General features: G+C 52.6%; 1 pseudogene; it reads right to left on the bottom strand.

Annotated features, from left to right (window-relative positions):
- Positions 1-473: 473 nt before the first annotated feature.
- On the bottom strand, positions 474-14,025 carry LOC146440728 (uncharacterized; annotated as a pseudogene).
- Between the last annotated feature and the right edge of the window lie 209 nt (positions 14,026-14,234).

Raw genomic sequence — 14,234 nt, 5'->3', positions numbered from 1 at the left:
TTTTGGCTTTGTCCAGATTAGCTCAGCTGTAGTATTTCCAAGGAACAGTTTCCCAGTCCTGCAGAGGTTTTTACCCACCACAGGTCCCAGACCCATTTTTCTAACAAGGGTGATCCTTAGACTTCCCTGAAACATCCCAAACTTGTTGTTTTGACCTATATATTTGTGTTTTCTGTCCTAAAGTGAATTTTCAGCAGAGCAGAAGAGGGGCACAGGGCTGGTTTCTGAGGGTTGTGCTCAGTAAGTGGTACAGGGCTGGTTTCTAGCTGTCCTGGGCCCTTCAGCCTCACTGTCCCCTCAGGCTGACCTGCCCAGCCCCAGATCCTGCACACATAGGAGATTGTCTCCATCCCTCCTCTTTCCCAAAGGATTTTCCCTCAGGAGCAGGCCTGACACCTGCTCAGCTGTCCCTTTTCCCCTTCCCAGGGCCCAGTGCCCTCAGTTCAGCAGGGCAAGGCCCAGTCCTTGCATTCTCACCAAGCTTCGGGCAGGGAGGAAGGAACTCTTTCCTTCACATGGATTTTCTGGTGCCTCCTCAGGTACTTCCTCAGCCGGTAGCGCTTCCCACAGAGCCCACACTGGTGGGATCCCCCTCGGGAGTGCAGCAGCTGGTGCTTGATCAGGAGGCGCTTCTGAGGGAAGCGTTTCCCGCGCTTGGTGTACTTGCAGGACCCCATGCGGGCGTGGATGGTTTGATGGCGGAACAGGTTGGCGTTCTGGTCGAACGTTTTGTCAGGTCTTTGCCTTGGTGTGGATGCGCTGATGAGAGAGCAGGTTGGAGCTCTGGCTGAAGCTCTTGCCGCACTCGGGGCACTTGAAGGGCTCGCTGAGGTGGGCGCGCCGGTGCCGCCGCCGCAGCTTGCGGCTCATGCGGAAGCTCTCGCCGCACTCACTGCTCTTGCAGGGCCCCTCGCTCGTGTGGATCCTCCTGTGCCTCGTCAGGTTCGACTTCTGCGTGAAGCTCTTCTCACGCTCAGGGCAGGGGAATGGCCACTCAGCCTCGGGGTGTCCTTCTGTGGAGGGATTGCTTCTGGATGTGGATTTCTTAGAGTTGTCCAGCATCTCCTCTTGGGTGGACTGGCAGCATTTCTCCTGCTTGTTCTTGGGGATCTGGTTCTCCTGGTGGTTGGTCTCCATACCAGGCTCCTGTTTAATTTCGATCCTCAGTATACCACTGAGGTTTGGCTTTTGTCCATAACACATCCCAAAATCAGTGGTTTCCTCTGGTTCTTCCTTCAGCTGGAACATCTGGTTACTGACTATGGGGACTTCCCATTCATGCTGCCCATCAGCATCTTTTTCACTTTTAGACTGTCTCCCCTGTAAAACTGGTGGTGGGGTTTTTGGATCAAAAAGCTTTCCATAGTCTGGGTTTTCGGGTGGTTGTTTCTTGGTGTGAAGTTCTTGGCAGGCTGCTTGCAGGTATGCTTGCCATGCCATCAGCAGGTGCTTCTGGTTCCTTCTTCACCCAGATTGCCCCAGGAGGGTTTTTTGGGTTTGATGGGTTTCTAGATATGCTACACTCCTGCACCACATCCCCTTCACAGGACACATTCTCCAACACACTCTCCTGTGACCTGAAGGCAAAATCAGGCTCCTCTTTACGCTGTTGCTGTACCTCCCTTCCTTCACGTGGTTCCTCGGGTGGACACTGAAATCCTTCTCGGTGCTCAAACCCTTCCCACATTCCATGCAGATGAAAGGCTCTCCCAGAAGTGCAGCTCTGATGAGCCAGCAGCATGGATGGTTTGCCCAAAGTCCCTGCAGCACTGGGGCACTGGAAGGGCTTCTCCTGCCTGTGGAGCTCCCTGAGGACTATGAGGTTGCCTTTCTTCACAAAGGTCCTCCTTCACTTGGCCTTTGGCCCCCTGTGTTAAACTATGTCCTTTGTGCCAAGTCCTTGGTGGCTGCCAGGTGTCCATGCATGGGGGAGGACAGGGAAGTGGCGTCCTCAGTGGGAAGTTGGAGAGGGGAGACCTGAAAAGATAAAACGGTTTTGGCATTCTCAAAAGGGTTCATCTGCCAGTAGGGTCTGGGTCCTTTTGTATTGCCATTAGGAAAATAAATAAATCAGGGCCAACAGAGATGTGAGCGATGTCTCCCATCAGGGGAGGAGTGGATTGCAACAGGGAAAGGAGCCAGAAAGGCTGAGGGGAGGAAGGCAGTGGTGCCAGTAATAATAATAGTAATAGTAATAGTAGTAGTAATAATAGTAGTGCTAATAATAGTAGTAGTAATACTACTACTAGTATTAATACAACCCCAGTAATAGTAGTAATACTAATAATACAACTCAACTACCTGCAAAGTTACACTGAGCCAGAAGAGACAAAGCACACCCACCTGCAGCAGGAACTGGGTCCTTTTGTATTTCCATTAGAAAAATAAATAAATCAGGGCCAACAGAGATGTGAGCAATGTCTCCCATCAGGGGAGTGGATTGAAGCATGGAAAAGGGAGCCAGAAAGGCTGAGGGGAGGGAGGCAGTGGTGCCAGTAATAATAATAATAATAGTAGTAGTAATAGTAGTAGTAGTAGTAGTTGTAATAATAATAGTACTAATAGTAATAGTAGTAATAATATAACCCTGTGGCTAGCACAGGTCTTTCTCGTGAGAATATTCCGTTGTGTTTTATAAACAAAGATAAAGTTTGGATGTTACTAAAAGCAGGATCTCGAGATTTGGACAGTTCAGGCCTGGCCAGTCAGGCCTAGGGGTAGGTTTCTGACTGACCAATCTGGGTGACGTCTGAAAAGTCTATATATATATTGTATTCAAAATAATAAAGACCTTTTTTCTATGTCACGGTGAGAATCCGGGGTTTTCCTTATCTGCTAGCGGCTCAACAGCGACACAACCCCAGTAATAGTAATAATAGTAGTAATAATAATACAACTCAACTACCTGCAAAGTTACACTGAGCCAGAAGAGACAAAACATACCCACCTGCAGCAGGAATTTGGTTTAGTGTTTCCCGAGGCAGCCAGGACTCCTTCATGGGTGGGGGAACAGTTTTTACTTTAAAGCAGACAAAGCTTCAGCAGCAGTCAGGCTGAAGAGAGGACTCAGAAAAGTTCAATACTGTATCTTTATTAAGGAAAGTCCTTGACCCGCGAGTGGGCAGTGGATTTAGCCTTGGCATCAAGGACTCTGCTGGGGTCTGGGTGATGCTGAGGGACACAGGAGGCCACGGGTGCCAGTGGTCACTGTGGTGTCCACGGCTTCTGCCCACACCTGGGATGCTCACACTTGTTCCTTAGGGAAGCACCCCATTGGCAGCAGTGTTTCAATCATCAGGCCAAAAATCCTGGCCAAAAGCAACAAATCCTTCAATTCAGATCAAGGCTAAAGAAGAAATGCCCGCCTACTTTCTACCTTTTATTTTTTGCCCCCTCTTTCTGGTCTCCAAATTGTCTACATCCAAATCCACCCTTTACTCATAGCTCGGCAAGCCCCGGGGCTCAGGGTTTGAAGGAAGGGCAGAAGCAGATCCCAGGGAGCTGCTGCATTCTTCATTTGGTTCCGGGGACACAGAAAGGGCTGGTGGCCAAATCCTCTTACCTGGGCGGTCCTAAGGTGCCCGCTGGCATCTCCCTCCTCCGGAGCATCCTCGGCTGCCACCCGGCCGGAGATGGTGTGCTGGCCGCAGCTGGGCTGACCCAAAGGAAGTCTGCGGCCAGAGCAGCTATTGGAGAGCTTCCAGAGGAAGGGTGAAGCCAAGCAAAGCCGAAGAGCCAAGCCCAGCGGAGCAGATGCTCCGTGGGATGCTCAGGCACCGCCAAGGTGCCGGGCGGGAGCGGAGGGGGATTTTCTCCCCAATGAGTCCTTCTCCTACTGTGCTGTGCAGGTGGAAATCTGGAAGGGTCCCCGGCTCGCACTGCCTACTGGGGATTGTAGTCTCCCCTCCCCGCATCCCTGGTCCCCATCCTGCCCTCTGTGCCCCGGTAGCATTGGGGTATTTCTCTCTCTTCCCCTTTTTCCCCCGTTGTTCTGGGAAGGAAAACATCCTGCGGCACTGCAGGCTTCCTTCCCTCCGAGGCTGATTGTCTGGGACTTGCTCCAGGAGGTGTTAGGAGAGGAATGATGCATTCCAGGGAGAATTCCTCTGCTTGTAGCAGTTTGCAATCCCCCTTGGCAGAGTGGGGAGGGCTTGTCCCCATTTAGCAGCAGAGGATCCCTTTGATACTCGGTGATTCGGTGGATTGGCCAGGGGTGGACATTGAGGGATGTGGAGAATTTTTAGCAGAGGGAAGAGGAGGGTCTAGGAGAGGCTGAGCCTCAACAGGACCACACGGAAAGCACACAGACCATCCCGGATTTGCCCTGCACAATGAGACTTAGAGGTTTAGCTCTAGCCCAGGATGCTTCCCTGGGAGGGTTTGAGGAGCATGAGGATGAAGAAAAGGTGCTGCAGCATGAGTTTTCCATGGGGCAGTGAGATGGGCTGTGCCATGTGTCTGGGGCTGGACGATAACAATCACTTCTGCATGCACCAGCACCTTCAAATCTGTCCTAAATACACCTAAAGGTTGCAAACATGCTGTTGTCTTCTTGGACTCGGGAAAACAGAGGCAGGAGATGGTGAGGTGTCCGGTTTAGATCACACAGGGAAATTTAAAGTTATGATTTCCGTGGAGTCCAGATTTAGTCTGTAAGCTATTCATGCCTGGGCTAAAGTTTGCTGATCCATTTCCTACCCCAGTACAGACCAGCAGCACCAGTTTGAGGGTGCGCCTGCATGACAGCTTGTCCCCCAGTCCAGTGAAGAGAGAATTCATGCAAATTCAACCACCTTTGTACCACAACATGCACAGCAGAACACACGCAAGTCCCATTCAGTTTGCGTTACTCAATTTGTTGTGCTTTGATGCACCAGAGTCCCAAGGCAGGTCCTGGACAGACGATGGTGTAGGGCAATAGTAAATCCCAGGTCATGCTCCGGACTCCTTGGGCTGCTTGTATCCCTTTCCATCCTTCCTTTTTCCATAATACCTTCCAACAAATCCTGCCTGGTGCCAGACAGCAGCTCCGTCAGCCAGCCCCATGGGAGTGTGTGGCACCATGGATGGAGAGAATTGGTGTTGTAGGACTCTTGCGATTCCCCTGGTTGCTCTTCCTACCCGTCCTCAGCTGGCTCCGCCACCTCGGGTCGTGCAGCCCCAGGAGTGAGGAGTGACGGGCTCGGAGTGGGGAGAGTTCCCAAGGGTATCGCGCAGCAGAGAGCAAAGAAGGCGAGGGAGTCGAAGGTCCCCAAGGTCCACTTTATTAGAAGGAGGGCCAAAGCAAGGACATTGGGGAACCCTCAGGCACTTGAGCAGCACAAGGAGCCAAGGGCCAAGAACAAAGGGGGCAGGGGATTTCATACAGGGATACGGGGTTTTATAGGGATGAACCATAGGGGCGGAGCCAATGGGCTCCGGTACGCTGTTGAGGGACAAGCAGGGGAGCAAATAAGGTACCACAGGAGAAGAACATAACAGTAGTCAATGAAGGAGCGAGGGGTACAGAACGTTCCAGGTCCGGGTGGCAACTGGGGCAGTAACAAGGTGGGGAAACCAAACTTTAAACCAATAAACTAACAGAAATTTTCTGGGGGAGGAGGGCAGCGTAGACCTCCTCATTGGAGTCCCAGGAGTGTGCGTCAGCTCCTTCAGGAAGTTGCGCTACAATGACAGCTGGAGATTGAGGCTCCAGAGTCATGACTTCGGGCCTTTGCATCTCCACATGTCTCCCTTCTTTATTAAAGAGAAAGATTGCTGAACTAAAAAGCGCTTGGTGATGGCGAAAGCAGCAACAAAAGCAGCGGCAAGCAAGATAATAAAACTGTCTCTTAACAGGGTTGTTCCCCACTCAGGAAGGTCCAAGCTCTTCAAAAGCTGGTGTTTCCACCCGTCGGCCATCTTGATGGTATCGGTGATGGCGCGGTTGGCAGCAGCTTTGGTGTCCTCGTACCATCGGTTATTTTCAAATTTGATGTTCTTGGTGAGAGCTTGCATGTTTTGGATTTTTTGATGGATGCTCTGGCTTTTTGAGGACAAACTGAAGCAGCAGAGCCCAGGCAATTGGTGGCAGCTGTAGCCATGGGCCAGGAGCAAAAAATTGATTGCTGCTGGATTTTGAAGTGTCGCCTGTGTGAGTTACTGGCTCGTCTCGCAGAAGATCCGGGAAGGGGCTTAGACGTTAATCGAGCTTGCTTCGCACAGAGCCCACGCTGGTGGGATCCCCCTCGGGAGTGCAGCAGCTGGTGCTTGATCAGGAGGCACTTCTGAGGGAAGCGTTTTCCGCACTTGGTGCACTTGCAGGACCCCATGCTGGCATGGATGGTGTGATGGCGGAACAGGTTGGCGTTCTGGTTGAACGTTTTGTCAAGTCTTTGCCTTGGTGTGGATGCGCTGGTGAGAGACCAGGTTGGAGCTCCGTCTGAAGCCCTTGCCACACTCAGGGCACATGAAGGGCTCGTGAGGTGGGCGCGCCGGTGCCGCCACAGCTTGCGGCTCACGCGGAAGCTCTCGCCGCACTCACTGCACTTGCAGGGCCCCTCGCTCGTGTGGATCCTCCTGTGCCTCGTCAGTTACTGGCTCATCTCGCAGAAGATCCGGGAAGGGGCTTAGACATTAATCGAGCTTGCTTCGCAACCCAGCATTCGAGGTTCCCAAGTTCTCCTAAGGCCTTGTCTGCAGCAACCCAAGGCAGAAACACTGAGACCGCGGTTCTTTTGCCATTACTCCAGTGATAAATATTCGTGTTGCAATCTGGTTCTGCATTATCAGTTTTAGCGACCGAATTACTGCCCCACACTGGAAGGCGGGTCATGTCGGGCGAAGCCAGAGTCAAGCGCCCAAAAGTACAGGGGCCTCCTGTGAGGTGAGAGGGGATGTCAGCCCAGGCTTGTTCTCCGCAAATTAAGAAAATTCCCTCAGGGAGTTCAGTTGGGTGGGGATAATACAAATCGGGAGACGAGGGCCCTTTAACATGGGCGATATGGGAGCACCAATTATTTGCTACATAATTTGGATTGCCCTGTCTCAGCCCCCGATAGATTGGCTCGTCCTGTCTGTATCCAGGTGTAAAGTCAAGTTCCATGCAGGAATGAGCCTTCAGTGAGCCAGTTAGCTGGAGCTCATGGGGCTCTTCGTCCATCTTCCTCTCCCTAGGAAGCCACTGCTGCCAGAGCAAAAGTTTGTTCCTAATGGGAAGAGAGAGGTGAATTTGCTGGGGGTCCTTCGCATTAAGTGTAACGGGGTGCTTTGAGATTGTTCACTGATTTCCATAAATTGACGAGGAGGGATGGGAACTTGCTGATTGGGAGTGGGATCCCCACTAGCGCGGTCGACAGCGGATCTTGGACTGCATCCGTTGATAAACACATTTGCTCACGGCTCATTGCTTTGGCGAGAGCCACCCATACATTGGCCTCTGGCTGCCTCACAACCCATGGGTGGACGGGTGACTTGAAGAGCAGGAAGAATGCCAGGCTGATGAAATGCAGGAGGAAGACTATCTCTGAGTAGGGGAAATACACAAAACAAGTTGGAAACTCAAATTACTACTTTGAAGGGGGTATGGCTGGGAGGGGTAAAGGAAAGGCTGTAGGGAAGAAGGGGTGGGATGTAGGATGGCTGGCACAGGGACCCTGGCTGGACTGTGCAGATTCAGAGGGAGTTGTGGTGGCGCGGTCTTCTGCGATGAGGTGGTGGCGATGGAGGCGTCCGCTCTTTCTTCTTCCATCTCCAGTGTGAGGAGGGGACATCTGTCTTAGTTGGGTGTGGTGACTGGAACATGGCCTTGAGAAAAGGCTTTATAAATTTCCCAGGGACCCATCGCGGCCCTTCAGGGGTGGAGATGCAGCCGTATCCCTGCCCCCAGGTGATACGCGCAATGGGGCCTACGATTTTGAGGGAGTCTGGTTCCTTGATTAGGACAAGAGGGCGCTCCTTCAGCTTGGGTCGCGTCGAGTTGGGAAAACGGCGAACCACAGGGGGGTCTGGCTCTCGATGGGAGCAGTTTAAAAAATTTAGAGTAAACAGAGCCCTGGCAAGTGGATTAGCTGTGGTCTCTGTGTGGTGTCCCCCCTTCTGCTGAAGGAGCACTGTCTTGAGGGGGAATTGGCGGATGCATAAATCGCGCCTGAAAAGGTGTCAGTTGAAACATGGACAAACTTTAATCTGCCAAATTCGGGCACGTGCGTCGCATCACTGTGCCAGAGTTCCCCACTGTTAAGTCGTCTGGGATTGATTCCTGATCCCATTGACGTTATTTGGAGGGGTTGACGCTGGGGACAGGTCGCCACAATGGCCTTGGCTTGGTCCATAGTTAGTTCGAACATTTGCCTCAAGGCTGGGACATTTTGGTGAAACAGCGCATGGCTCAGTGTGGCCTGCTGGAACCGATCAGGCACATTGGCAACATGCAGGGGCGCTGCAAGCGCATCTGCCATCCTGTTGCCTTCCACAATGGGGCCGGGAAGGTTGGTGTGTGACCTTAGATGCATTACATAAAAAGGTTGATCACGGTGGGTAATAGACTTTTTGAGTCTCACGATCAAGGCATTAATTTGGGGGTTGGAGGAGCCAGACAGCCAACTGTCTTCAGCCCTTGGAACAACACCTGCTACATAAGTTGAATCCGTAATCGAAGGGTTCAGAAAAGCCCTCAAAAGCTCTGACGGCGGCTTCGAGCTCGGCCACTTGGGGAGACCCCTGAAAAATTTTGACATTAGTTTCCCACTCCTGTGTCGAAAGGTTTCTCCAAGTAATTACTGATTAATTACTGATTAATTAAAAAATGTGTGATTTGCCAGATCTGCCTGAGCCGTCAGTATAAAGGGTCAGGGCTTTGAGTGGTTTTCTACTTTGAACCCGATGCAATACAATTTTGAACTCCACATGGAGCAAAGGGTGTTTCGGAAGCCAAGTAACTACTTGGCTGGTATAGGAATCAAGGGCTATTTGCATCTCCTCGCTCTTCTGGAGAACAAACTTGAATTTGGAAATCTGTAATGGCCAATGAATGAATGAAAAGTCACACCCCCCCCCGAGTGGTCAGACAGGACCTCGCTCGCCTAATAACTTGCGCCATCTTGTCCTGCGGCGATACTAAAACTCTGGGGGAGTTGACGGACAGGAAGACCTACTCAGTAATAAGGAGCGGATCTCCCTGGGCGTCATCCCACTGAAAGATGAGGCTGTGCAAATAGGGCATTTTTCCTTGGGTCGCCAATTGGAAGGGTAATTTTGGGTCGAATTGATGAATTTGACACATTTTCAGAGAGATCTGCACCTTTTTGATTGATTCGCGCTGTTCCAGGGTCAGTGTCTTTGGGGATGTCAGGTCGCGGTCTCCGCAGAGCAGCTGAAAAAGTGGAGCTAGGTCTTCCGAGGAGATGCCAGTCAGGGGCCGAATCCAGTTAATTGAACGGCACAGTTGGTGCATTTCCAGCAAGTTAGTGGGATTATCAATAATTTTGACTGGCAGAGGTGTTGCTGTTTGCTCCTCTATTTTCGCTCCAAGGTATCGGCACAGGGCAGTTACCTGGACTTTTGAGCGTTGAATCTCAAACCCTTAACCTTCCAAGGCACCCATGACCAAGGAAAGGGACCGCTCTAGAATCTGGTTGGTTGGTAAGCAGATCAATACATTGTCCATGTAGTGGATGATGATGGACTGGCGTGCTGGCTTTTGGACTGGTGACAGAATGCTGTCGACGTACCCCTTGCAAATGGTGGGGGAGTTCTTCATCCCTTGAGGGAGCACTTATCAGTGGTAGCGATGCATCAGGCGGTGCGTGTTGGTGGAAGGCACTGAAAACGCGAATCTGGGCGCGTCACATGGGTGTAGGGGGATCTGGAAAAAGCAGTCTTTGATGTCAAGTACCACTAATTTCCAGTCCCACGGGAGCATGGAGGGGGAAGGCAATCCTGGCGGAAGAGACCCCATGTGCTCAATGACTTTGTTAATTTCCCGAAGGTCGTGGAGGAGCCTCCACTTGTCACTCCCCGCCTTCCATATCATGAAAATTGGGGAGTTCCATGGACAGGTCAAGGGAATGATACGCCCCCTTTCCAGTTGCTCCTCCACGAGCTTTTCGAGCGCTCTCAGTTTGTGTGATGGGAGGGGCCACTGGTCGACACAGACGGGTTCATTGGTTTTCCAATTGAGCACCTGAGTCGGGCGCTCACCAGTGACTCCGATTAAAAATCCCGACCCGGAGCCAGTTCGACTCGGGTCCCCCATTGGGACATGGCGTCACTTCCCCATAGATTGAAACCCAAGTGAATGATGAAAGGCCGCACTGTGGCGATGCGACCCTCGGGCCGCTCAATTTGTACTAGATCTTTATTTCTCTCTGCGGGAGTGTATCCTCCCACACCACAGAGTGACCCAGCCGCAGGTTCTTCGGCCCATGCCGACGGCCAACTCGCAGATGAGATGACCGTGACATCAGCCCCAGGATCAATCATTCCAGAGAGGGAGGTGTTGCCTCCTCTGTGGGAGAACCTGCAAGTGAGCATTGGTCTGTTGTTTCCTACCGCCTCAGACCAGGCGACTGCAGGTTGATCCGCCACTATAGCCCAGAACGGGAAGACCTTGACTCTCACAATGACGTGCTTCCCAGGGAGATACAGAGAGGCTACCTCAATCTGGATCGGAAAGCACCCAGCAGAATCCACTCTAATCAAGGAAGGGATGATGGAAATCGCTCGGGGTCCTCTCTCTGCATCTGCAAGAACAGGAATATAGGTGTCATTGAAGTCACATTTGGGATAAATGACAAAAAGTCCAAAGCCGGGTATGACGATGTTCTGCTCGACCCATGCTGGATGGGAATCTGTGGAGTCGAGACCGGCCGGTGCCTGTCGGCACCGTAAGGCCGGCATCTCATGCTGCCCTTTTAGTTTCCTTGGGCAGCAGGGTGGGGAAGGGGAGGGGAGGCAGGGTCAGCTAGGATAACTTGGGGAGGGTGCTGGGCGCGGACCACGGTCTTGGGGGAGCGGAACAGCTTGGGGATGTCTTCCAGAGGTGTTGGACATGCTGCCGCATAATGCCCTCTTTTCCCATACCTATTGCAAGTAGCATTGGTGCGGTTGACGGTGAGTGCTTGCTCTGACGTTGCGTTGATAGCTTTGATGGCCGTGAGCCGTCTGCAGGCAGTCACCATTGTGGCTAGCACAGGTCTTTCTCATGAGAAATCCTTTTGTGTTTTATAAACAAAGATAAGGTTTGGATGTTTCTAAAAACTGTGTCCCAAGACTTGGACGGTGCAGACCTGGCCAGTCAGGCCTAGGGGGAGGTTTTTGATTGACCAATGTGGGTGACTTTTGAAAACTCCATATATATGATGAAATCAAAAAAATAGAGGGCTTTCCCTTCTTGCCACCGAGAACTGACTTCCTTATTCTGCTAGCTGCTCAACAGCAACACACCATCTTGCTGATGGTGGGCCTGGGCTCATGCGGGAGTGCCAGGACGATCTCTTTGCAAACGCGATTAGCTCGCGTGATGGCACGTTCAACCAACAATTGGTTCGTGATGTTGGCATCTGGGACTTGACGGTCGATCGCTTGCTTCAGTCTTTTGACAAAGCTCGCGAAGGACTCGTCAGGCCCCTGGAAGATTTCTGGATAGGGGACGGTTGGGGCATCCACTGGAGGGATGCCAAGCAGCACTTGTTGTGCAGCACCAGCCAACGAGGCGAGGACATCGTGGGGATATCACGGGCTTGTACTTGGGGTTTGGTAAAATTCACCTCACCCACGAGCAAATCAAATGAGAGGCTGTTGCTGCGGCGCTTTCTGAAAGAGTTTTCCTCAGTTCCCTCACATGTCTTTTCCACGCATCTTCCCACTCTTGGTACTCTATGGGAGAGAGAGTAGGCAGGACTTATTAGTTTAGTATCTGTGGGGACTAAGGGCACATCTGTTAACGTTGCTTAACATAGGTTGAGTCTCACCCAAACTCTTTCTGTGTTTTGGTCAAATCTTTGAGAGCGGTGCAGTCAAAGGACTGCCAACATGGGTTGTGGCCCACCCGTGAAACTTGGAGTGGTGCTATGAAGGAGTCCTGAAGGATTTCTGGTTGTGGATCCGAGATGACATCCTTCCAGTCAAGACCGGAGAGGCCACCCAAGATGGCCTCCCTCCGGTCCGAACCGGGAGGGCCATCCAAGATGGCAGCCTTCCGGTCAAGGGCGGAAGGTGGATCCAAGATGGCCTCCTTCCGCTCGAAGTCGGAAGGAGGGCCGTGGGAACCTGGAAGTCCCACCTCTGGGGAGGGGTCAGGAGGGGGTGTAAATAGGAGAGGGGACCACAATGGAGGATCAGGGGAGGAGTTGAGGAAGAGGTGCGATCTTGGTGGGAAAGGGGAAGTAGGAGGAGTTGGAATGAAGGGGTTGGGCTCAGGGGTGGAGGGTCTGAGGGGAGGGAGGGGCCCGCTTATCGATTGAGTGATGGCCCAGTGGGAGGGGTTAGGGTAATTCGGCGGGAAAACTGAAAAAGAAGCGGGAAGCGGGGGATATTGGGAAGGGGAAATGGGGGATGAGGAAACCATGCAGTTGACGCCATCTTGACGTGTCCGACCGCCATTACATGGCTCCTGGGGCAACTTGAAGGAAACTTTGCGGGATGCAGGGGGACTAATGGGGAAGGCTGAACTGGGGAAGCGAGGTCGGGGACAATGGAACTAGGAGTGCTCAGGGAGGGTGCGCGAATTCTTCCCTGGGCTGGGACAGAAGCTGCTGTGGGAGCGCCGGAGACCTGGCAGGAACTCCGAGCCTTTCGGCTTTCTGAGCTGCTGCAGCTGCCTCTCAAAGGTTTCGGGGAAGGCTTAGTGGAGGGACGGGAAGACGGGGAAGGATTTGTTGGAGCGAGAAGCTCCAAGTGGGATGGATGACATGTAAAAATATATTTAAAATCCCAAAAATTTTGTCGACTGAAGGATCCCTAACAGATTGTAAAAAACTAGTATGAGTCCTGACGCAGCACCAGAACTCGCGGGAGTCAGTATCACAGATCGAGGTCTCAGGAAATTCCGTGAACAAAAACTTAAAATGTTTCAGGAGCGGAGAAGGAAACGGAAAACAGGCTATTATAAGGGAGTGTTTAAGAGAAACATAAAAATGCCTCTGATCTTTTGTTAATTTGGCCCCCATAATTCCGAATGAAAGTCAAATTAAACTCAAGATCTCTTCACCCACCTGACCAGAAACGGAAAACTGAACAAAAAGGAGGTACGCCGGGGGTACCTCTTCCCACCGCCTCATACCTGAACTGAGAGCTGGTCGGGTGGTCCCTCTGGGAATGTCCTTCAGGATGTTGCCGTCAGCGTCGCGCTAAGGTCGGGTAGCCTCTACAACCAACGACGCTCCGCGACTGGTGGGCTCGGTCCTGGGGGTGTGAGGAGCACGTCTCACAACTGAGAGTGCTGCAACTCACCAAGTAGCAGTACAGAAAATCACTCCTCTTCTTCAGGTGGCTGGCGGATTCGGAGGGACCAGTTGGGCGCCAATTGTTGTAGGACTCTTGTGATTCCCCTGCTCACTCTTCCTACCTGTCCCCGGCTGGCTTCGCCACCTCGGGTCTTGCAGCCCCAGGAGTGAGGAGTGACGGGCTCGGAGTGGGGAGAGTTCCCAAGGGTATCGCGCAGCAGAGAGCAAAGAAGGCGAGGGAGTCGAAGGTCCCCAAGGTCCACTTTATTAGAAGGAGGGCCGAAGGAAGGACATTGGGGAGCCCTCAGGCACTTGAGCAGCACGAGGAGCCAAGGGCCAAGAACAAAGGGGGCAGGGGATTTTATACGGGGATACGGGGTTTCATAGGGAGGAACCACAGGGGTGGAGCGAACGGGCAGGGAGCAGTTCCTTCCGTCACGTGGATTTTCTGGTGCCTTCTCAGGTACTTCCTCAGCCGGTAGCGCTTCCCACAGAGCCCACACTGGTGGGATCCCCCTCAGGAGTGCAGCAGCTGGTGCTTGATCAGGAGGCGCTTCTGAGGGAAGCGTTTCCCGCACTTGGTGCACTTGCAGGACCCCATGCGGGCGTGGATGGTTTGATGGCGGAACAGGTTGGCGTTCTGGTCGAACGTTTTGTCAGGTCTTTGCCTTGGTGTGGATGCGCTGATGAAGAGAGCAGGTTGGAGCTCTGGCTGAAGCTCTTGTCGCACTCAGGGCACATGAAGGGCTCGTGAGGTGGGCGCGCCGGTGCCGCCGCAGCTTGCGGCTCACGCGGAAGCTCTCGCCGCAC

Source organism: Lichenostomus cassidix, chromosome 2 (genome assembly GCF_008360975.1).
Source record: "Lichenostomus cassidix isolate B80296 chromosome 2, HeHo_3.0, whole genome shotgun sequence".
Lineage (NCBI taxonomy): Eukaryota > Metazoa > Chordata > Aves > Passeriformes > Meliphagidae > Lichenostomus > Lichenostomus cassidix.
Note: the sequence above shows the minus strand (reverse complement) of the source record. Positions and strands in the feature narration are given on the sequence as shown.